The sequence below is a fragment of the Zalophus californianus genome, chromosome 13 (assembly GCF_009762305.2).
Source record: "Zalophus californianus isolate mZalCal1 chromosome 13, mZalCal1.pri.v2, whole genome shotgun sequence".
NCBI classification, from domain to species: Eukaryota; Metazoa; Chordata; class Mammalia; order Carnivora; family Otariidae; genus Zalophus; species Zalophus californianus.
In genome coordinates this window covers 90,077,299-90,100,352 of record NC_045607.1, presented here as the reverse complement: position 1 = coordinate 90,100,352, position 23,054 = coordinate 90,077,299, and positions in this window count along the sequence as shown.

The following is a 23,054-nucleotide window of genomic DNA, read 5'->3' as shown; positions in this document are numbered from 1 at the left end:
GGGTAGGTGGTAGGAGGTGGTGCCATGACCATTGCCACCTCTGTCAAGTAGAGATCTTCCTAGCCTGCAGCTGGGAGAACGGACTCTGCAATGATTAATAGATACAGATACAGTTATAGGTACAGATACAGATACAGATGCAGATACAGATAGAGATACAGATGCAGATACAGATACAGATACAGTTATAAGATACAGATGCAGATACAGATACAGATGCAGATGCAGATACAGATGCAGATGCAGATGCAGATACAGATAGATATCTGGGATAAGTCTTCCACCTTAGAACTCTAGGAGGGATGTAAGCTGTCACTGGCCGCTAAGATCACCACCCCAGAGCAGTCCTTGCTGCTGTGGAGGAACACATGGCCGCCCTCTTCACCACACCCACCCCACACATGCCCCACCTTTGTAGTGGGAGGGGGGTGTGAGAGAATGGGCACCACCCCCCCAGCGACCACCTGCTGCTCCATGTTGGCTGTCCGTAGCGCGGAGCTGTAAGGGGAGTTTCAGAGTTTCTGAGATCCTGAATCCAATAGGAATAGCTTCCCCTTCCCCTGCCCTCCCCCGGAGTGGGTGAGACAGGAACCACCATCAGACTGCTGAGCCTGCTGGAAGGTTCTTCTGCAAGGCAGAACTGTGGGTGCATGCGCCACCCACTCCCCCAGTCTGGGTGTCAATAGACTGCGCTGAATAAATGTCCCTCGATTTGTTATAAGCCCTTTGATCCATCTCCAGAGACTCTGAATGGTTGTCTTTGCTGATTTTCCTGTTTAACAAGTGTCTGTCTGGAGGAACAGCTGGCCCAAGCTCCTTACACTGTCATTCCAGAAGACTTGCTCATCACTTATTCTTTCTGGGACTCAATCTTGAATTCATAGATATTTTATTCTGGTTTTGCCTCCTCACACCCACTGCCAGCAATGAATGTTCAGCTTTTTGAGGTCAGGAAAAAGACCTTAGATTTCTGCGGTAACTAGATTCTAAGATATTAAGTGGAAGGCACAGGAAAGCTTTAAAGTTGAAAAGATAACAAGACAATATTACATTAAAGTGAGGACATCGATTGAAAGATTATCCCTACATTAAATTATAAAATACATGTGCCTATTATATCATCAAGAAAACCAGTATTTTTTTCAACAGGTCAGTGGGTAGTGTTTTCCAATGTCAAATTTCTTTGAGTACCTGCAAAGCAGAAGATAGATTGCTAAATGCTTCTTAATGCAACCATCTTCCCTGCCTTTGTGCATGGATTTGTGAGCTCTGAGAAGGCAGGAGAAAATCCTTACTTTAATTTGTGTCAAATGAGAGGGACCATGGGGGTGGCTGGGTCAGGTGAGCTCATGCGAATGAACAGATTAGGCTGTGGAAGGGATTGTCCTGACAGCTGGATTTGACTGACCCAGTTTGTCGTCCCCCTTATGAATATGCAACTATAATTCTTTTTGTTCTAAGTCAATTAAGAAAAACATAAAAATTCAGGGGGGTGGAGCAAGATGGCGGAGGAGTAGGAGACCTAGATTTCGTCTGGTCTCAGGAATTCAGCTGAATAGGGATCAAACCATTCTGAACACCTACGAACTCAACAGGAGATCGAAGAGGAGAGTAGCAACAACTCTCTGAACAGAGAAGCGACCAGTTACTGGAAGGTAGGACGTGCGGAGAAGTGAATCCGAGGCAATATTCGGGAGGATAGACGGCGGGGGAGGGGGCCTCCGTTGGCTGCTTCTGGCAAGTGCTAGAGCCGCGGAGCACAAAATCGGACCTTTTAGAAGCCGGCTCCGCGGAGGGACGTCGCTCCAGTGGCTAAGCGGGGGGTGGAACCCTCGCGGGACAGTGTGGTCTCAGGACCCTCAGGGTCACAGAAAGACCGGGGGTGCCTGAGTGCGGCAGAGCTCCCAGGGATCGGAGCGGGGAAGCCGGCTGCAGAGACGGAGCCGAGGCGCGGGCTCTCAGCTCGGGGTGGCCATAAACTGTGATCCGCGGCCCAGTCGGGCCACTGCTCCTCCAGCAGGGACCCAACAAGCGGCAGAGCCGGGGAGACTCCCCTCCCTCCCCCGGGAGGAGTGGCGCGGGAGCGCACCGCAGGGATCTGCTGGGTTTGGAGACTCCACACGGGGTCGGGTGCCAGAGATAGAAACGCTCGGTCACAGGCCGGGTGAGCATGTAGTGCAGCCGGAGACCGGGGACACGGGAGAGACTGCTTTTCTCTGGGGGCGCACTGAAGAGCGGGGCCCCGAGTTCTCAGCTCCTCTGGGCAGAGATTGGGGGGCCACCATTTTCGCCCTGGTCCTCCAAAGCTGTACCGACAGCTTGCAGGGAACAAAAGCTCCTGAGAGCAAACCCGAGCAGCTTGCTTAGCCCGGACCGACAAGGGCGGGGCAATTCCGCCTCCGGCAAAGACATTTGGGAACCATAGCAACAGGCCCCTCCCCCAGAAGATCAGCACGAACAGCCAGCAAGCCAAGACCAAGTTTACCGATCAAGGAGAACTGGAGAACTCCAGCGCTAGGGGAATACTGCACATAAAATTCATGGCTTTTTTTTACCATGATTCATTAGTTCATCAAAGTTAATTTTTTTAACTGTTTTTTTTGAATTTTTCTTTTTCCCTTTTTCAACCAACATCTTATCAATCCCTTTGTTAATTAAAAAAACATTTTTATTTTTCATTTTTAGTGTCATATTTTATCCCTTCATAGTAGTTATCCTTATTTTTGGCATATATATATATTTTGTTCTCTCTTTAAAATTTTGAGATACAGTTTCTTCTAACAGATCAAAATATACCCTAAATCACTAGTGTATGGCTTTGTTCTAGTCTCCTGCCTGATCACATTCTCTCCCTTTTTTCTTTTTTTTTTAAATCTTCTTCTTTCTTTTTTCAAACAACTTATCTTATCAATTCCATTTATAAAATCTTTTATAGTTTTCATCTTTACAGTCATCTTCCATCCCTTCATTGTATCAACCCTTATTTTGTACATATGTCTTTCTTCCTTTAAAAATTTAGGAGGCACTTTTTTCTAACAAACCAAAATATGCCGAAAATCTAGTGTGTGGCACTGATCTATTCACTAGCCTGATCATATTTGATCCTATTCTGCTTTTTTTCTATTGTTCTGTTTTTGTTTTTATCTTTTTTTTCTTTTTTTTTTTCTCTTTCTTTCCCTTTCTTTTCCCCTGGTTTCAGGTCCTTTCTGATTTGTATACAGTATATTTGCTGAGGACGTTGTTAACCTGTTGGCATTTTGTTCTCTCATTCACCTATTCTCCTCTGGACAAAATGACAAGACGAAAAATATCACCTCAGCATAAAGAACAAGAGGTAGTACCGTCAGCCAGGGACCTACTCAATACGGACATTAGTATGATGTCAGACCTAGAGTTCAGAATCATGACTCTAAACATACTAGCTGGGCTTGAAAAAAGCGTGGAAGTTATTAGAGAAACACTTTCTGGAGAAATAAAAGAACTAAAATCTAACCAAGTCAAAATCAAAAAGGCTACTGATGAGGTGCAATCAAAAATGGGGGCACTAACTGCTAGGATAAATGAGGCAGACGAGAGAATCAGTGATACAGAAGACCAAATGATGGAAAGTAAAGAGGCTGAGAAAAAGAGAGAGAAACAACTACAGGATCACGAGGGCAGAATTCGAGAGATAAGCGATACAATAAGATGAAACAACATTAGAATAATAGGGATCCCAGAAGAAGAAGAAAGAGAGAGAGGGGCAGAAGGTATATTGGAGCAAATAATAGCAGAGAACTTCCCTAATGTGAGGAAGGACACAGGCATCAAAATCCAGGAGGCACAGAGAACCCCTCTCAAACTCAATAATAATAGGTCAACACCCCGACATCTAATAGTAAAACTTACAAGTCTCAGAGACAAAGAGAAAATCCTGAAAGCAGCTCAGGAGAAGAGATATGTAACCTACAATGGTAGAAATATTAGTTTGGCAACAGACCTATCCACGGAGACCTTGCAGGCCAGAAAGGACTGGCAAGATATCTTCAGAGCACTAAACGAGAAAAATATGCAGCCAAGAATACTATATCCAGCTAGGCTCTCATTGAAAATTGAAGGAGAGATAAAAAGCTTCCAGGACAAACAAAAACTAAAGGAATTTGCAAACACGAAACCAGCCCTCCAAGAAACACTGAAAGGGGTCCTCTAGGCAAAGAGAGAGCCTAAAAGCAGCATAGATCAGAAAAGAACACAGACAATATAAAGTAACAGTCACCTTACAGGCAATACAATGGCACTAAATTCATACCTGTCAATAGTTACCCTGAATGTAAATGGGCTAAATGCCCCAATCAAAAGACACAGGCTATCAGATTGGATTAAAAAACAAGATCCATCAATATGCTGTCTGCAAGAGACTCATTTTGGACCCAAAGACACCCCCACATTGAAAGTGAGGGGGTGGAAAACCATTTACCATGCTAATGGACACCAAAAGAAAGCTGGGGTGACAATCCTTATATCAGACAAATTAGATTTTAAACCAAAGACTGTAGTAAGAGATGAAGAAGGACACTATATCCCACTTAAAGGGTCTATCCAACAAGAAGATCTAACAATTGTAAATACCTATGCCTCTAACATGGGAGCAGCCAATTATATAAGGCAATTAATAACAAAAGCGAAGAAACACATTGACAAAAATACAATAATAGTGGGGAACTTTAACACCCCCCTGACTGAAATGGACAGATCATCTAAGCAAAAGATCAACAAGGAAATAAAGACTTTCAATGACACACTGGACCAAATGGACTTCACAGACATATTCAGAACATTCCATCCCAAAGTAACGGAATACACATTCTTCTCTAGTGCCCATGGAACATTCTCCAGAATTGATCACATCCTAGGTCACAAATCAGGTCTCAACTGGTACCAAAAGATTGGGATCATTCCCTGCATATTTTCAGACCACAATGCTTTGATACTAGAACTCAATCACAAGAGGAAAGTCAGAAAGAACTCAAATACATGGAGGCTAAAGAGCATCCTACTAAAGAATGAATGGGTCAACCAGGAAATTAAAGAAGAATTGAAAAAATTCATGGAAACCAATGAAAATGAAAACACAACTGTTCAACATCTTTGGAATACAGCAAAGGCAGTCCTGAGAGGAAAGTATAGAGCAATACAAGCCTTTCTCAAGAAACAAGAAAGGTCTCAAATACACAACCTAGCCCTACACCTAAAGGAGCTAGAGAAAGAACAGCAAATAAAGCCTAAACCCAGCAGGAGAAGAAAATAATAAAGATCAGAGCAAAAATCAATGAACTAGAAACCAAAAGAACAGTAGAACAGATCAACGAACCTAGGAGCTGGTTCTTTGAAAGAATTAACAAGATTGATAAACCCCTGGCCAGACTTATCAAAAAGAAAAGAGAAAGGACCCAAATCCACAAATCATGAATGAAAGAGGAGAGATCACAACCAACACCAAAGAAATACAAACAATTATAAGAACATATTATGAGCAACTCTATGCCAGCAAATTAGACAACCTGGAAGAAATGGGTGCATTCCTAGAGATGTATCGACTACCAAAATTGAACCAGGAAGAAATAGAAAACCTGAACAGACCTATAGCCACTAAGGAAATTGAAGCAGTCATCAAAAATCTCCCAAGAAACAAAAGCCCACGGCCAGATGGCTTCCCAGGGGAATTCTACCAAACATTTAAAGAAGAATTAATTCCTATTCTCCTGAAACTGTTCCAAAAAATAGAAATGGAAGGAAAACTTCCAAACTCATTGTATGAGGCCAGCATTACCTTGATCCCAAAACCAGACAAAGACCCCATCAAATAGGAGAATTACAGACCAATATCCTTGATGAACATGGATGCAAAAATTCTCACCAAAATACTAGCCAATAGTATCCAACAGTACATTAAAAGGATTATTCACCACGACCAAGTGGGATTTATCCCTGGGCTGCAAGGCTGGTTCAACATCCGCAAATCAATCAACGTGATACAATACATTAACAAAAGAAAGAACAAGAATCCTATGATCCTCTCAATAGATGCAGAAAAAGCATTTGACAAAGTACAGCATCCTTTCTTGATCAAAACTCTTCAGAGTATAGGGATAGAGGGTACATACCTCAATGTCATAAAAGCCATCTATGAAAAACCTACAGCGAGTATCATTCTCAATGGGAAAAGCTGAGAGCTTTCCCCCTAAGGTCAGGAATGCGACAAGGATGTCCACTCTCACCACTGCTATTCAACATAGTGTTAGAAGTCCTAGCCACAGCAATCAGACAACAAAAAGAAATCAAAGGCATCCAAATCGGCAAAGAGGAAGTCAAACTCTCACTCTTTGCAGATGATATGATACTGTATGTGGAAAACCCAAAAGACTGCACCCTGAAACTGCTAGAACTCATACAGGAATTCAGTAAAGTGGCAGGATATAAAATCAATGCACAGAAATCAGTCGCATTCCTATACACCAACAACAAGACAGAAGACAGACAAATCAAGGAGTTGATCCCATTTACAATTGCACCCAAAACCATAAGATACCTAGGAATAAATTTAACCAAAGAGGCAAAGGATCTGTACTCAGAAAACTATAAAATACTCATGAAAGAAACAGAAGAAGACACAAAGAAATGGAAAAACATTCCATGCTCATGGATTGGAAGAACCAACATTGTGAAGATGTCAATGCTACCTAGAGCAATCTACACATTCAATGCAATCCCCATCAAAATACCATCCACTTTTTTCAAAGAAATGGAACAAATAATCCTAAAATTTGTATGGAACCAGAAGAGACCCCGAATAGCCAGAGGAATCTTGAAAAAGAAAAGCAAAGCTGGCGGCATCACAATTCCGAACTTCCAGCTCTATTACAAAGCTGTCACCATCAAGACAGTATGGTACTGGCACAAAAACAGACACATAGATCAATGGAACAGAATAGAGAGCCCAGAAATGGACCCTCAACTCTATGGTCAAATCATCTTTGACAAAGCAGGAAAGAATGTCCAATGGAAAAAAGACAGTCTCTTCAACAAATGGTGTTGGGAAAATTGGACAGCCACATGCAGAAGAATGAAACTGGACCATTTCCTTACACCACACACAAAAATGGACTCCAAATGGTTGAAAGACCTAAACGTGAGACAGGAGTCCATCAAAATCCTAAAGGAGAACACAGGCAGCAACCTCTTCGACCTCAGCCGCAGCAACTTCTTCCTAGAAACATTGCCAAAGCAAGGGAAGCAAGGGCAAAAATGAACTATTGGGATTTCATCAAGATAAAAAGCTTTTGCACAGCAAAAGAAACAGTCCACAAGACCAAAAGACAACCGACAGAATGGGAGAAGATATTTGCAAATGACCTATCAGATAAAGGGCTAGTATCCAAATTCTATAAAGAACTTACCAACTCAACATCCAAAGAATAAATAATCCAATCAAGCAATGGGCAGAAGACATGAACAGACATTTTCCCAAAGAAGACATCCAAATGGCCAACAGGCACATGAAAAAGTGCTCAACATCACTCGGCATCAGGGAAATCCAAATCAAAACCTCAATGAGATGCCAACTTACACCAGTCAGAATGGCTAGAATGAACAAGTCAGGAAACAACAGACGTTGGCAGGGATGCGGAGAAAGGGGAACCCTCCTACACTGTTGTTGGGAATGCAAGCTGGTGCAACCCCTCTGGAAAACAGTATGGAGGTTCCTCAAACAGTTGAAAATAGAGCTACCAAAGATCCAGCAATTGCACTACTGGGTATTTACCCCAAAGATACAAATGTAGGGATCCGAAGGGGTACGTGCACCGCAATGGTTATAGCAGCAATGTCCACAATAGCCAAACTGTGGAAAGAGCCAAGATATCCATCGACAGATGAATGGATAAAGAAGAAGTGGTATATATACACGATGCAATATTATGCAGCCATCAAAAGGAATGAGATCTTGCCATTTGCAACGACGTGGATGGAACTGGAGGGTGTTATGCTGAGTGAAATAAGTCAGTCAGAGAAAGACATGTATCATATGACCTCACTGATATGAGGAATTCTTAATCTCAGGAAACAAACTGAGGGTTGCTGGAGTGGTGGGGGGTGGGAGGGAAGGGGTGGCTGGGTGATAGTCATTGGGGAGGGTATGTGCTATGGTGAGCGCTGTGAATTGAGCAAGACTGTTGAATCACAGATCTGTCCTTCTGAAACAAATAATGCAACATATGTTAAGAAAAAAGAAAAAGAAGAAGATAGCAGGAGGGGAAGAATGAAGGGGAGTAAGTTGGAGGGGGAGACGAACCATGAGAGATGATGGACTCTGAAAAACAAACTGAGGGTTCTAGAGGGGAGGAGGGGAGGGGGATGGGCTAGCCTGGTGATGGGTATTAAAGAGGGCACGTTCGGCATGGAGCACTGGGTGTTATGCACAAACAATGAATCATGGAACACTACATCAAAAACTAATGATGTAAATATGGTGATTAACATAACAATAAAAATTATATAAAAAAAGAAAAACATAAAAATTCAGTGCATTTCTTTAAAAGCAGATGAGCACAAAAGAAAAGCCGTGCTTAGAGCACCAGGTTGTTCTGAACACAAGTGAACCTCTTCAAACTAAGTTCACATCGGCTTCTGGGAGAAACACAGAAGACCTCGTGTGTGTGTGTGTGTGTGTAGTATTCTGCACTTTGAAACTGTGCCCACACCTGCCATCATCTGCGGCAGATCCTCAAGTCATGTAGGACCTGCAGCTCACTGTTTGCAGGCACTAACCTTCTTCCCCCTCCACACACACACACACACACACACACACAGGTGTTCTCCATCATGGGGTAGTGTCGGGTCCTACATGGCAAGGTGGCCGGGCTTTGTTCAGGGTGGACCCAGGAAGGCTATAGGACAGGGAGAGGAGCTCTGGTTTATTCTTATGCCTTGAACAAGTGTTGACTCCACCGGAATGTCCCTCCACTTTCTCAGCCTGTTTCTCTCCACATCCCTTCATTCTCCCCATATCACCTCTTCCTGTTTATCTAATTACTAACTGACAGCTTCCCTGATTTTTGACCCCAATGCCAAGTTAGGACCAACCAGAGAAAGCCAAATACACACTCCCAGCCTGGGATGTCCCCTTCTAGTTAGCCTGCCTACAGCTTCCCCGTGCCACCAGCCCGAATCAGAGCATAACTGAAGGCTTGCCGTTTTTCCTCTATGAATCGCTGCCTGCCTCTGAGTCTCTGCCAAAACACGAGTTATGGTAGCTGATGCCCTTGTGGTAGTTTGCTCTAAATAAGTAACCTTTGCTTTGCTTCTTCCTATTTGGTTGAGGTGACTTTATTTCCCCACTATGAAGCAGCTTGTCGATGACAAAAAAAGTAAAGTCCAGATCCTTTGTTATCCACTAATCCTGACTCCATTAGAAAATTTTTATGAGTGCACACATTGCTGATGAGGTAACAGTGCTTGTGCACTTCTCTTCTGGTGTGCTTAATAAATTAGCCAACGACATCTAAAACCATGCTGTGAGTTTGATGAGTACAATCTCTAGATGTAGTATCCATAGTCACAATAATCTTCAAAACTGAGCATTATTTTTGAATGAGGTCGTTCATCATAACTCTCGAGCCCCTGACTATTCCTGCTTGTGGGTTCTGTAAGGTGGAGACTAGAAGTTTCTCAATGAAGAAGACAGTCTGCAGCTTTCTGCTCCAGTGTGAGCTAAGCATAAGCCACCTGGAGCTCATTGGCTCCAGACCCGTGAGTTCAAAAGATTGCTTAGGTGATCTCAGAACCACTTCATATACTTACAAAAATTGGTGGCCCAGGCCAAGAGAGAATACCCAGCCTGAATACGTATCATTTGTATTACCCTTGATCCATGACCATATTCCTAAACACCGTTAAGCATGTAATCAGAATTGTCCCTAGCCACTCAACAGGAAAGAATAGCATCAAGCAGTATGTTTCTCTGTGCATCCCTCACTTTCTCTCTCCACCCACCACATGTACACACATGCACACACCCGTGTACATCTGCAAACATCCACATGTCATGTACTAAGGTAAGATTAGTGAGGCATTTGTCTCAGATGCAAACTTTAAGGAGAGGAGGGGGTCCAAAAACTGAGCAATCAAGATTAAGAATATTTGATACAATATCTTTAAAACCAAAATTAATGGAAAAATCCACAATAAACAAAATATCCCAATTTCAAATGAAGTCAGGATTCCACCCTGCATGTGAATAACCACCCTACCTCACCTGCTTCCCCCTGGAAAGCTTTATTTACAAAAATAGATGGTTCATAGTTTGGCAACTTTATTCTTCAGAAATATGTTTCCTTTGTAAATATTGGGAAATATTATATCAGTGAAAATTGAGAAAAACATGGTCTGCTCTGCAAAGTAGTATCTAGACACCCTCACAAAATTAGATCATCAATTTATCAACTTTAGGGTGACAATATTTCCCAATATAAGAATCTGATACATGATAATAAAACTGCAATGAATGAATTTGAAACCAAGCAGAATTTGGGAATTTTTGAAGATTTGATCTATAACATTTAAAATAGCTCTTCAGGAGTCCAAAAGTCAACCCATTGATCTGGAAGGAAGAAACCAGTCAGGTGAATAAAAACTTCACACACTGCAAGGTTTTCTTTACATTCATTTATTGCATGAGTGCATCTTTCCATTATATTCCCATCCCTTTCTCTGATAAAGTGCTGAGTACTATATTTCAAGTTGTCATATCTAAGGCTAACTTCTGTTCATTATTATATAGGATAGTCACTTTCCCACACAAACTCTCTCTTAGGAAGGGGAAACTGCTATGCCTTATGCATTTACTATACACCATGCCAATGTCAACTGCAATTCTATTTTCCCTTCAATGGTGGTTGCTTCTCTTCCAGTTACAGAAGGAGCACCTCCTTTATCAATTGGAGAACAGGGTTTCCATACGTGTGTGAACTTGTGTGAGCACAATTCCCAGCCTCCCATATTACATCAATTTCTTATCTCCATTTTTCTTTTCCCTTCCTTTTCACCCCCGTAGCTTTTGTGTTTTCCTCTCCTATTCATATCTTTCAAAATATGCTACCATGACCAAAAGAAAAGAATAAATTGTTCACTCTCTAAAATTATTAGAAAACAGAATATATCAGTTACTGTTGAAGTCTTTGAGATTTACATTGTTAAGAAATTAATACTTCAAACAGAAAGTAGTATATGACCATGTTTACGACCATGACCTTTACAGAGGAGCATCCTCAAAAGCTTATAAACCCTTCAGGGAACAGTCTAGGAAATTCTACTTAACTCACTTCTCCTCTGGTATGTTTGCTAACTTACTTTTCTGAGTTTGACAAAAACTTGCAAAAAAATCTATCAAAATCCCTAGTGACGAGCTATCTCCACAATACTGAGCTTCCTCTTTTGAATCAGGAATTTTGTGTTAAGAATCTGGACTAAAAAGACTCAAGTTGCCATGTGGTCTGAATGCCCTGATATCTACCTCTCAGTCTCCACCTTCTTCAGTCTGTCCTATTTTCTAGCTAGATGACTCTTCTCCTGACATCTCTGTGTCATTTTTCTCCACTGCTCTAAACTCTCAAAGACACCCCATTGTGCTCAACTATTAAAATTAAAGTCTTTGCCTAACAGACAAAGCCATGCATTCTCTGGTCGTAATCCTTTCCCCTGAGTTGTTTAGTGAAGCAACCAACATGTTGCTAAAAATATAGCAAACCAAGGTCGGTGAAACCATATATTAAAAGTATGTGCATCATAGGAATTTGCAATATAACAGAACTTGTGCATAAACTATTTCGTATTTTCTCTATCTATGGGGTTTTCAGAAAAAGAGCTCTTTTCTCATAGTTCTTTTTTACTTCCCCCACCTCTGTAAGTGTTCTACCCTCTGCCAGACAGGTTACTGTAAACATACAATTACAGAAAAATATTTCTACATGGGGAATTATTGCCGCTATACATATAGAGTGAATAAAAATCTTTCATACGCTATGCGATTTGGAAATATTTTCTCCCACTCTGGCTTTTCTTTTAATCTTGTTAACATTATCTGTGCAATTTATCAGCATTTTCTTTTATAAGTCATTTTCTCATGTACCTGAAAACTCACACAAAAGCCAAGGTGAGCAGATTTTTTCCTATATTTTCTTCTAATGGTTTTATAGATTAACATTGTACATTAAGGCCTATAATCCATTTACAGCTAAATTTTATATACAATGTGAGGTACGTATGGATGTTTATTTCATCGCATATACACATCTTCTTGTTCCAACAACTTCTGTTGAAAGGAGTATCTTTCTCCATCGAATATTTTTGAACCTTTGTCAAAATGAGATGACTACATATTGTGGGTTTATTTTTAGACTTTCTATTCTGTCCCTCGATCTATGTGTGAATCTTTTTGCCATTAACATAATGTCTTAATTGTCATGGCTTTATTTTTTAAAATATTTTTTAATATTTTATTTATTTATTTGACAGAGAGTGAGAGCACAAGCAGAGGGAGTGGCAGAGGGAGAGGGAGGAAACAGGATCTACACTGAGCAGGGAGCCCGATGCGGGGTTCCATCCCGGGACCCCAGGATTGTGACCTGAGCCAAAGGCAGATGCTTAACCAACTGGCCACCCAGGCACCCCTTAATTGTCATAGATTTAAAGTAAGTCTGGAAATCTAGTAGTACAAGTCCTCCACCGTCTTTTTCTTTTTTCCATCACTGTTTTGGCCACCTGTGCCTGTCCATTATTTTAGAATCAGCTTTTGAATATCTACAAATAGTCTTGCCAGGATTTTGAATGGAATTTCACTGAAGCAATAAATTAGGTAGAGAAGATTAGTATCCTAATAGCATTTAGTCTTCCAAACCATGACCCCAGAATATCTTGACAGATTTCAGGTCTTATTTGATTTCTGATTTCTGTACTTATTTTATTAATGATGTATTTCATTTTTAATATTCTATTTTAAGTGGCATTCCTTTTAATTTAAAATTCTAATTGTAAAGTGCAAGTATATTGAGATATAATTGGATTTTTAAAACATTGATCTTGTATCCTGCAACTTTGTTAAATTGCTTGTTAGTGTCAGGAATTTTTTGGTAGATTGTTTTAGATTCTATATGCAGAAAATTATGTTTTATTTCATTCTTTGCAATTTTTATTTCTTTACCTTTCTTTATTGCACTAGCTAGCAATTCCAGTATTATGTTTCATGCAAGCAGTGAGAAAGAACAACACTGCTTATTCTCGATCATCGGGAGAAAGAATTGAGTCACTCACCATCGCAGAGGATTTTAGTTGTAACTTTTTGTAGATGTCTTTTTATTAGCCTTATTAAGTTTTGTCTACACTGAATTTACTGAGAGGTTTTTTTTATCATGAAGGGATATGAGATTTTGTCCAATAATTTTTTTGCATCCACTGATATGATCATGTTTTCTTGCTTAGGTCTATTAAAATGGCAAAGTGCCTTGGATATTATTTTTAATGTTGTACGAGCCTTGCATTTTAGGGAAAAAAATTCTATTTGGTCATGGGAAAGGAGTGAGAATTAAATTTAATATTTTATTGAAGTGTCAAACTGAATCTCAACTTGTAAAATTGGCCAGAAATTATGGAATGTGCAGGAAATATCACAGGATGAGAAAAGGAAATTCGACTAATATATGTGAAGACAGTGTGGGGAAATTAAAAGCGCTTCATGGTATACTTCATTGATTGAGTCAGGACCACTGCATAAAACAGTACACTCATAGACAAACATAAGTACTTACACAGGTAAACACATATGCACACTTGCACCCTCATATAAACATGTGAAAATGGACTACTACATAGCAGTTAAAAAGAAGAAAGTACATTCTTTTGTTAACATGGATACAGCATGATGATACATTATTTAGAATAAGAAGAAAGTTGTGGAGTGAGGTAAATAGGACCCTACCACCTATGCAAAGTTTAAACATGCATAAAATGATACTATTCTCTGTGTGTGTGTGTGTGTGTGTGTGTTAGGTTAGGAAAGTCTTCAGAGTCACAGGAGGGTTACAGATAGATTATTTAGGTATGCAAGAAATATTTTTAAATGAATGATAACCTTTTATTTCTGAAGTCTCCCACGTAAAGCACCTCAGTGTGTCACAGTGAGCCACTGTCCCCTTCCCAAGGGACCTCTGACCACCTCAGTCTTCCTCGACAGTGTCCACAGATGACTAAAATGTCTTTAGCAGAAATGCTTTTCTAATTCAGACCAGTGAATCACCAACCAGTAAGCTCAGAATGGCAATTACTCCCCTAAAATTGTTCTGAATGCAGCCCTCCCCTCTTAAAATTGTTTGATTTGTTTGGTTTTTACCCAGAATTCAGTCAAGCCTTTCAATGTCTGATATCTGGCATTTGAACTGGCTTCCTATGAAGCAGGAAAGAATTCACAATTGACCCCTATGTCTTTAAAAAATACCTCCGGTAAGAGCAGTGATTGAAGGGATGGACCCTGTTCACTATGGTGGAACACACCACGTCCCAACCTGCTGGCGGGTCTCACGGTAACACCAACACAGAGAGGAAGGATAACGGTCATCCCATGACAGGAGGACTTAATCTTATTCACTGGAGTGGGGAAAACATTGCCAGTGTTTTTATTTAATTGTTATTAAGTATCTCAGATGAACCATATGTAACCAGAGTTCCATTTATTCTTGGTTGATCAAGTTTTGACCATTTCGAAAGCTACCAAAGTTTTTACAATGACCAAAACTGGCTCAAAAGTGAGAAAATCTCATTAGTGAACACAATTCCAACTGTAGTCATAGGCATGACTCAACAGAGATGGCTTGGCTGCCAATTCTTCAGAAACTTTCTTCAAAACATTACAGGGAGAAAATGTTACAGGAAACGTGTAACTCAGAAACATGGAACATAACTGACAGAGGCAAGTCCATTCCTCCACCACCATCCATCAGCCCAAGATGCCATTTTCAGAGCAAACAGCTTTACCAAAGATGATCCAATTACAGAACTTTGAACAAGCCCAAGCTTGGTCAACTTCTGATGTTTCCAAACTGGCCTTCGCCACAAACAAATAAAGAAACAAGCAAATGACACCTTGTTCCCCCCAACAATGAGCAAATAACAAAAACAGATCCCATTTGTTTTTCTCCAGAATGAAGAGATAAGAACACTGGCTCCACTTTGCTTTCTGCTTCAGACCGCATCTCTTGCCATCTGCCAATGAAAAGACAACATTGTCTTTAAAGTATTTTTTGTTTCCTTTTTTACATTTTATGACCTAAGGCAGGCTCAATACAAACAGGCATATATATTCAGCTGAGAAAAAAAAAAAAAAAAGGAAAAGGTTTCAAACCTTAAATGCTCATCCGCGGTCTCTCCTCGAGCTTGTCTCCTACCTCCAAGGGAAGAGTCCGTAGGGTTCGCTTTTATGTGCAGGGTTAGGAGAAGGGAGAGATGTAGATAAAAGCTTGCTACAAGCAAGACTGGATCAGTCCATTAAATTGCTTTGAAAAGCAACCCAAGGTCATTTTGCGGATTAATGGTCTGAGCTTGGAAAAGGGTCCCACCACAAATTGAGTGAGGATGGGACAGAGTTGCTGCCAGGTCTCAGGGCAGTTAGCAGTGTTGAGAGTAAAATTATTCTTGGAAGAATTTGAGGTGGCTGACTTGGGCTAGCAATGGGATCGCTGTGAAATAGCCCAAATGACCCCACAAACATTTGACTTTAGGGCTGTATTTCTTGACATAACTCAGCCATTGTGCAATGCAATTATATTTGTGTTACTGCCTAATGGCAGAGTCTGTTTTCCTTAAATATTATCAATGATTCTATACATCATGGCACACCTCTTGATGCACTACAAAACCTCAACACCATCCTACTGACATTTCATTGGAATAAAGTGATAGTTCAATTATATGATATAAAACTTTTTTTTCTGCACAAAGATGATTTTCAAGGAGCAGCTAGAATTTGATGAAGCAAAATTACATGATTAGGTAGAGATCCGCTGAAACCATCTGGACTTGAATGTTAAAACCACATCTAAAATTTAATCTTCCTTGCTTTTACTTGTCACATGGTTAGCTAAGTGGAATTTGGTATGAATAATTCCATTAATTTTTCACATGGCCACAGCATGACTAGGTTACTCTTTGCCCATACTTCGTCACACTTTTTCTAACGCTATCATCTTTAGAGTTTAAGGCTCAGATTTTCAAAACCTCATAAAGAATGTGGTTGAAATGTTTCAGCAACTGGATGCTGACAGAGAGAGAGCCATATGTAAAATAAATTGTTTTAAAACAAGTTAGCTATTTGTCTATTGACTGCTCTTTAAACCTTAAACCTATTTTCTTTAGGCAAAGTAACATCAAACTTAAGTCTTCAATTCTCTGTCGTGTTCAGAATAAATACCTGTAGAACTCTAACAAGTTTTATGAAAATTTTCCTAACACAAATTTTGGCTATTGCATACATTTTATTTAATACTAGTCCCCTTAAAGTTTATTTTCCCACTCTGACTGCCCTGGTTTCTATTGCTATTGTAATAAATTACCACAAATATAATGGCTTACATCAACCCAAAGTTATTATCTTACAGTTCTTTAAATCAGAAATCCAACATGGGTCCCTCTGGGCTATAATCAAGGTGTCAGCAGGGCTATATTCATTTTTTGGAGAGTCAAGGGGATGATCCATTTCTTTACCTTTCCCAGCTGGTAGAGGTCTCCATCATCTCATCTCCCTGCCTCCTTCGATCTTCAAAGCCAGCAGCAGAAAGACAAGTACTCAAATTCCATTTCTCCCACCTCTCTTTCTGCCTCTTTCATTCACATGAAAGACTTTTGTGATTATACTGGGCCTGCCCAGAAAACCCAGGATCATCTCTCTATCTTAAGGTCAGCCAATTAGCAACCTTAATTCCACCAGCTACCTTAATTCCCAGTCAGGTTTTGGGAATTACAATGTGAATATCTTCAAGGACCATTATTTGATTTACCACACTGCTAACCTTCAACTTTTCTTGTAATATCCAAAATTTGCACCATTTTTTTTTTTCTGGTCAGCCCCCATGCCCCTGCCAACACTTCATATGCTTTTATTAATTTACTACATATTTTGTGGTATTTCTGAATAACTGTGACATATCATTTAGTTATTTAGAGATCCTAATTCTTTTGTGACTATTATGAAGCACAATGTTTATGAGCTATATCTCATCCTATATTTAATTATTTTGAATAAGATTGTGACTTACACTCAGAGAAAAATAAGTAAGCAACACAAAGGCATTTAATAGTCATTAACATTTTCATGAATATTATAACTGAAGTTAGCTAGAGTTTAAAATCTTGGTTGATAGAACTGTTTCTCAAAGGTTTACAACTTTGAAATATTTCCTCTTGTGTTATTGCACTGTTCCATGAGGTAAGACAGAAAATTTGCAAGTGTGTAAAAAATTTGACCAAAAAACTAAGAGAAAGATCTATGAGACTGGAATGCCAATCAAGGGGTTAAGTGAGACACAAGAAGTAGAACACGACTGGGGAACACACTCCCAATATAATTTCCTGCAGTTTTGGGGCACCTGGGTGGCTCAGTAGGTTAAGCATCCAATGCTTGGTTTCGGCTCAGGTCATGATCTTGCAGTTGTGGGACTGAGCCCCGTGTTGGGCTCTGTGCTCAGTGCGGAGTCTGCTTCAGATTCTCTCTCCCTCTCCCTCTCACTCACTCTTTCTCTCTCAAATAAGTAAATAAAATCTTTAAAAAAAATTCCTGTAGTATCACTGGCTAAGAAGAGCTAATTAGCTCTGAGTTAGAGAACGTATAGATATGCATCAAAGAATTTAGGAATACATCTATTTATCAGAAATTATGAAGAAGAAAATGTATCTTCCAGAAGAGAATACTTTGCTAAATGAAAAAAAAAAGAAAAAAGAAAAGAAGAAAGGAATTGTATGTATTAATGTTCCTGATACTGAAAGTATATATCTATTGAGAATATAATGTTGCAAAATGTGATTAGATAAAATACATTTTTATCATAGCATTGGTAAATTAAGCATCGTGTTTATCTTATTCCAAAGCACTAAGTTTGTTATTACAGTGATATACTCCTGCTGCTTTCCTTATCAACCTAGAAAATCCATCATGCAGAGCCTATTTTTCAAGCAAGTCTAAATCCTGTCTTTTACATCACAAGCCATGTTCATGCTAATGCAGTTCCCTTAAGCAAAATCACCAAAGTCAGAAATTCAGAACACAGAGCAGAAATAAACAACCTTGTAACAAATGTGTGTTCCTGAGCACTAAAGATGCTTATCCAGAGTTAAGCACAAAGGAATTCTATTTATGGAGTCTGTGAAATTCAAAACACAGATGCTTTCTATGGACAATTCTTGAACAAAAATTAAATTAGTTGTTTAGTATCGAAAATTAAGTTAGTTAGTTTACCGGTTTAGTATCAGGTTTCAAACCCTCCTGCAAGCCTTGTAAGGCCTGACATTGTACTCATCATATTTGTCAACACAGAGTTGACTTGTATTCATAACTCTCACTTATGTTTCAATGAGCTGTTGTTTGGTGTCTCCATTATTTCATATGTTAATTTTCATTGGCCTAAATTTTATATAACCTCACTCAGATCAATGATAAGTCATGAATTTATCTTAAGGGTAAATCAAGACAGAACCCAAAGTTTTTTGTTGTTACTGCTGTCATTTCAGCAAAGTGAATAAAGGAGCAATTCCTGTGGGTCCTCAGCCAGCAACCAGGAACATATATAAAATATTTCTCCTCCTAAGTGTAAGGAGAACATCTTTAACGTTTGTAGAAACAGTCATCCCGTGGGACATTCCTTTCCCAAGATGCATGAAGCTAGAGACCTGGGAAAGACAGCAAGAATTTTTTTGGGGGGTGAACATTAAAATGCTGATATAAAAAAATTGCGCAAGTATCTTTGGAAATACTTGTAATAGAAAGATTGAGGTTATGGCAGCAACAGGAAGGCATATTTCTTATATGTACACCAGAGAGCTGATGTAAATATGTTCAGGGATCAGTGGGTTTTTCTTTTTGTTGTTGTTCATTGGCTTTAGAGACATAAGAAAGGAGTGCAAAGGTATAAAAAAGAAACAATACTCCCCTTCTTCTGGCCACTTATTCTATTTTTCCCCAAAAGGGTGGATGAAAATATACATGGCTTGTCCACGTCTGGCTGCAGAAAGAAGATGTGGAGTGCCCAGTACTCAGTGGCTGAAAACATAATCACATAATCTAGAACACCCAGAAATTTATCTGAAAATCATTCAGAGTTTTTAACGACTTTTTAAAGTGAGAAAGTAATAAATATTCATCATTTAGATTTATGCAGAAAATATGTCAAAATTGGTCATCTAAAATAATCACACAATGGTAGGTGTTTTTTCTCTCTCTACTTTCTACATGACATATGTTTATTAACTTTATTGGCACATAATTCAGATAAAATAAAATCAGATTTTAATTACATACAGATCGATTATTTTTTTGGCAAATATATATATGTTTTAATAAGAGATTACTTTTATTTAAAGAAAATAGAAAAGACAAATGATCATCCTTCACATTGTCACCACTTAAAAAAAAAATAATACAACAAATATATCACCTGAAAGTAAAGTGAAGTTTAAGACCAGGAGGTATAAGTGATTTTCCCCATTCAACAAATCACCGGGATGGGACCCTCCCCAGCTATTAAAATTCCCAAGACCTTGCTCACCTTTGTGACCTGTTCCTGATCATCTGGGTCTGTAGCAAATGAAAGGTCTGAGAAGGAAAGAGAAGGAACATCAGAGGAAATTACAAATGAGGGAACTTTGGGCAACATTAACAAAGCTTACTGTACCACATTCATAATCTAGAAACACCCCTCCCAGCCCTGGGGTCTTCGGATGATATGGAGCAATGGTGGGGAGGCAGGGAAGAGACAGCAATGGTCATCTACTTTGACACACAGAAGTAGAACAATGCCCTCAGGGGCGCCTGGGTGGCTCAGTCGTTAAGCGTCTGCCTTCGGCTCAGGTCATGATCCCAGGGTCCTGGGATTGAGCCCCGCATTGGGCTCCCTGCTCCGTGGGAAGCCTGCTTCTCCCTCTCCCACTCCCCCTGCTTGTGTTCCCTCCTTTGCTGTGTTTCTCTCTGTCAAATAAATAAATAAAATCTTTAAAAAAAAAAAAAAAGAAAGATGCCCTCAGAGTTGAGCAGCACATCATTGTGATATATACATATACACCTAGGCAGCTATCTCCCTAATCAAATGTAAAACATTTTTTTCACCCCAAAAGTTCCCCAAGCCTTTTCTTAATCTATGCCCTGCATTCCCAAGCCCAGGAGCTCCTGATTTGATTCTTATCATCGTAGTTTGGTTCTGACCATTCAAAAATGCCAGATAAATGAAATCATATAGGAAGTATTCTTTTGTGTGTGGATTATTTCACTCAATATAATGTTTTTGGGGGAAAAGAATAAGACCCATCTATGTACTTGCTACAAAAAAACCTCACTTTAGATGTAAGGACACACACAAACTGAAAGTGAAGGGATATAAAATTATATTCCAAAAGGAAGTTAGAGTAGCCATAATTATATCAGACAAAATAGACTTTACAACAAAGATTTAATAAGAGACAAGAAGGTTGTTATATAACATATATAATGTGATATAATGATATATATGATATCATATATGATATAATCACATATAATGGTAAAGGGGTCAACCCAACGAAAGGCTGTAACATCTGTTAATATTTACACACCCAATATATAAAGCAAATCTTAACAAATCTAAAGGGAGAAATAGACAAGAGTACAAGTCATTGTCTGCTCATGTCTTCTGTCCATTTTTTTTATGGTAAGTCATTGAAAAAGACAACTAGGGCTACACAACTCATTTAGGGAATTAGTGACCTGTGAGTAATTTAACACCAATTTCATCTTTTTTTGTACAGGACTCTGAGTAGACATATTTTCATTTCTTTTTGGTTTAAAAACTAGGAATAAAATTGCTGAGTTGTTTGGTAAGTTTATGATTAACTTTGCAAGGAATTGCCAAACTGTTTTCCCAAATGGCTGCACCATTTTACATTCTCACCAGCACTTAATGGGAGTTCCAGTAGCTCCTAATCCTAATCAATACTTGGTATTGTCAGCTTTTTATATTTTTTTTTAAGCCATTCTGTTGGCCGTGGAGTTGTACCTTATTGTGATTTTAATTTGTCTTTTCTTGATAATAAATGCTACTCAACATTCCTTTATATGATTTTTGGTCATCTGTCTTATATTTTTAACTTGTTAAATCTTTTGCCCATTTTTGTTCAGTTTTTTAAATTGAGTTTTTATAATTAAATTTTATGCATCATAAATATTTCCTCCAAGTACGTGCCTTACCTTTTTATTGTTAGTTGTGCCTTTGAAAACACAAAAGTTTTTAATGTTGACAAAGTTGAATTTATGGATTTTTAAAAATTATTAATGCTTTTGAGTTCTAAGAAATCCTTACCTATATCCAGATTGCAAAGCTATTCTCATAATTTTCTCTGGAAATTTTGTCTTTTACATTTATGCCCATAACTTATCTTTCCTCTCAATTATTGTGTATGTCTGTGTAAGAAGCCTAGTTAATTGTTTCCCCAAATTGTTAACCCATTGTATCAGCTTTAGTTATTGAAAAGGCTATATTTTTGCTTTCAAATGACCCAGGTGCCTTTAAAATCAATTAACCATATATATGTGGGTCTATCTGGACATTCCTTCTCTTCTATTTTTTTATCCTCATGTCAATATTCCACAGTCTTGATTATTATAGCTGTATCAGATCCTAAGAATTTACTATGAACAATGACACACCAACAAACTGGACAATCTAGAAGAAGTGGATCAATACAAAATACATACATACCACCTACCAAGGCTGAATCATGATGAAAGAGAAAATTTGGACAGACTGATTATTAGTAAGAAGATTGATCACTAATCAAAACCTTCCAAACAAACAAAAGTTCAGGACCAGATGACTTCAGTGGTAAATTCTACCAAACATTTGAAGATAAATGAATCCCAGTCCTTCTCAAACTTTCCTAAAAAAAAAAAAAAAAAAAAAAAAATTGAAGAAGAATGAACTCATTTTATAAGACCTGCATTCCCCTGTCATCAAAACCAGAGAAGGATGCCACAAGAAAATAAATTACAGGTTAATATCCCTGATGAATGTAAAATGTAAAAATCTTCAACAAAATATTAGGAAACTGAATTCAACAATACCAGGGGAGCTCAGGACAGAAGGGTAACAAAATGTATCCTTCGTGAGCACAAGGAGCAAAGGGGGAAGGAGGGAGAAGTGGGGGGAAAAGAGGAAGGAAAGAAATATCTTTATAGACTTTAAGAGAAAAAAAGACCAACTTATTTGAAATCTATTAATATAAATTTACCATTTGACAAACATTATCCTCTTTGCTGCCCATGGAACTCACATTATAGGAGGGGGAAAAACATATTATTAATGATACTCTCAACTAATAGGAATTTCTGTTTTCATAGAAATATTTGGAGTGAAAGAAAAGGCAAAAGACCTCTTGTTATTTTTGGCTTCTACAGGTTATTTGCAAACAGGAAAAATTGTTATAAAGTTTAGAAACCAGTTATAAATTTAAATCATAAAAATAGAAAAGAAAAAAAAAATCTGCGCTGAAGAATATGTGCCAGTGAGTGGAATCTGTAATAACTACAGAATAGAGCAACAATCTGGTTTTAATTAAGTTTAAATTAGCTTTACATGAAAATAAATTGGTTCTGAATCTACAAGATTAAAATGATAACATTAATATCTAAAAGAAATGCTGCTTTTAAAATCTTCTCAATCAAACCCAAAGACATAGATGAAATAAAAAAACAGAAATCATGGATTATCAATTAATTTAAACTGCAGAGTTATTTA